This window comes from Patagioenas fasciata (genome assembly GCF_037038585.1).
Source record: "Patagioenas fasciata isolate bPatFas1 chromosome 6 unlocalized genomic scaffold, bPatFas1.hap1 SUPER_6_unloc_1, whole genome shotgun sequence".
In the NCBI taxonomy this organism is placed as follows: domain Eukaryota; kingdom Metazoa; phylum Chordata; class Aves; order Columbiformes; family Columbidae; genus Patagioenas; species Patagioenas fasciata.
The window spans coordinates 186,918-189,417 of NW_027288503.1; the positions used below are offsets into that span (position 1 = coordinate 186,918).

The 2,500-nt window shown below is 77.8% G+C and overlaps 1 non-coding gene across 1 annotated transcript; it reads left to right on the plus strand.

Annotated features, from left to right (window-relative positions):
• The first annotated feature begins 2,041 nt into the window (after positions 1–2,041).
• LOC136116285 (5.8S ribosomal RNA) lies at positions 2,042–2,194 on the plus strand. The gene has a single exon (XR_010653397.1). It is a non-coding gene; the product is annotated as a 5.8S ribosomal RNA (ribosomal RNA).
• Positions 2,195–2,500: the final 306 nt, after the last annotated feature.

Here is a 2,500-nt window from a genome sequence, read left to right on the forward strand (position 1 = left end):
GCGGGAAGGAAGCGGTGAGCGGTGGCGGCGGGGCGGCAGGTGCGAGCGGGGAACGGAGAGGGGCCTTTGGGGTCGGGGGGGGCGGCCTCCCCGACCCCTCCTCGCGCGCGAGCGGGCTGCGGCGGAGCAGCCCGCTCTCTCTTGGCAGCGCAACACGGGGCCGGGCCTCCGGGCGTTCCGGGCTGGCGCGCGGCGCCGGCTGGCGAGTGGCGGCAGCGGCTTCCCTTTCCCCGCCGCGCCTCTTCTCTCCCTCTTCCCCGGCGGAAGAGAGAGGGAGGGGAGCCGGCGGGCGGGGGGGGCGGGCTCCACCGCCGCCAACCTACGGGTGGCGAGCGAGGCTCTCGCGCCGGGCCGGCCGTGTCCCGCACCAGCGGCGGGCGGCCCGAGCCACGCCTCTCCTGCCGGGTTTCGTGCCGGGCTACTGAGGGAAACCCCGGCTCCCGGGCCAGGAGGGCGTAGGCGGTGGCGGCGGGCGTTCGGGCGCGCCCCCGCGGGCGGACGCTCCTCCGAGGGCGGCAGCGGAGGAGGCACCCCCGCGGGGCCCAGCAGGTCGTTTCCCTCGCCCCAGGGCCAGGTACCTAGCGTCCGCGCTTCTGCGGCCCTCCCTCTGGCGAGCCCGGGGGGTCGAAGGCCGGGAAGCCGGGCGGCGGTTTAAAGACTCGGGCGGCTCGCTGCGACCCGCCAGGGCTCCGGGCGGCGGCGCGAGGAGGCGGGTGCTTCCAGGGGGGCGGGAGTCGCTCTCGCGAGGCCCCTGGGAGTCCGTCGCCCGCTCCGTCGTCCTCCCTGACGCGGGGAGCCGTGCCGGGGAGGGGGTCCCTCTGCCCCCCCCTCTCTGCGGTCCGGCCTCGGCGGAAGTCCAGGCCGCGGCGCGGTCGGCCGCGGGCCGGCTCGCCTGCCTCGAAACGGGCGGCCCCGGCGCGGGGGGGGAAGCGCCGTCTGACGCGCGCTCTCTCTCCCTCGCCGGGGTGGCGAGGCCCCGCGGCGGGGTCTCGCCCGGTGGCCCGCGGCGGGGTTCCACCGCCCCCCCCTCGCACGGTGCGGGCGTCGCGCGGCGCCCTCCGCTTCCCCACTCGTCCTCGCCTCCCGGCCGAGCGGCTCGGCGGCCTCCGGTCGCCTCACCGCCGTCCAGGGTGGCGCCCCGGTCTGAGCGGCGGCGGCGCCGTTCGCCGTTAACGGTCCGCCGGAAGACGTCCGCTGCCGCCTGTGGCCGCCCCGGCTCGGGCCCCGACCGTCGCTGTCCACGTCGCCCTTTTCCCGGGCCTCGCCGGGCGAGGTGGGGGCGCGCGGGTGGGGGACGTCGCGTTCCCGGTCACCGTCCGCCGACGGCGGGCGGGAGAGCGGGCGCGTCGCCCCTGCTTCGAGCGCCGTCCGCCTTCGCGGCGGTGAGCCGCCCGCGGGAAGGGGGTCCGGGCGAGAAGCGGTGGCGGTGGTCCCGGGAGGGGCGAGCCGCTCCGGTTTGGTGGCTGGCGCTCTCCGGTGGGTCGCGGGCGGTGCGCGTCGCTGGCTTGGGGTTCCGACGGTGTCCGCCCCCGGCGCGTGGGCGGTCGAGCTCGCGGGAGCCCGTCTCGCCGTCCGGGGCGGGGAGGCGCGCGTGGGGAAGCCGGTGGACGTCGCGCGGCGTAGCCGGCCTCCGAGGGGGGCGCGTGTGTCGCCCCACGCGGGCTTTGCCCGGTCGCTGCCGCTCGTCCGGCAGCGTCCGCGCGCCGATTCGAGGTCCGGCAGGCGGCGCGTGGCCGGCGGTGCCGTGGCCTCCGCGCGGAGGCCGGGGCGAGCCCGGGCGCCTGGGCCGCCTCCGAAGCGGACAAGGGGCGTCCGTCTGTCGGGAGCGCGTGCTCCCCGCCCTTGCCGCTCGGGGTTTTCCGCTGGCTCTTTTCTCGCCACCCGGGCCTGTGTGTGTGTGTCGGTACGGTCAGCCGAGGCGAGGCCCTGATGCCGTCGCGCCGCGGGGCCGGCGGCGGGCCGTCCTCAGAGAGAGAAGGGGCCGCTTTTGGCGAGCGGTCCCGGCCCCCCCGCGCGCGCGGGGCGGCGCCGAAAGCCAGACAACTCTTAGCGGTGGATCACTCGGCTCGTGCGTCGATGAAGAACGCAGCTAGCTGCGAGAATTAATGTGAATTGCAGGACACATTGATCATCGACACTTCGAACGCACTTGCGGCCCCGGGTTCCTCCCGGGGCTACGCCTGTCTGAGCGTCGCTTGACGATCAATCGCCGGCCGGGCCGCCGTCCGCCTCCGGCGGCGCGGCCGCAGGCTGCGGCGCGGCTGGGGTTGCCTCGCAGGCCCCACGCGCGCCCGGGACCGCGGCGTCCCGGTGGCGCGCGCGAAGGCCTTCGTCCCCCTAAGTCGAGACTCGGGGAGCGCTCCGATGCTCCCCGCTCCCGGAGCGCCCGCTGTGCGGAGCTCGTCCCACCGTGCGGCCACGCCAGGGTTCCGTCGCAGGGACCCTGCTGCGCGGGCGGCGGTGGGGAGAGAGGCGAAGCGCGTGTCGGTGGGGGAGGCGC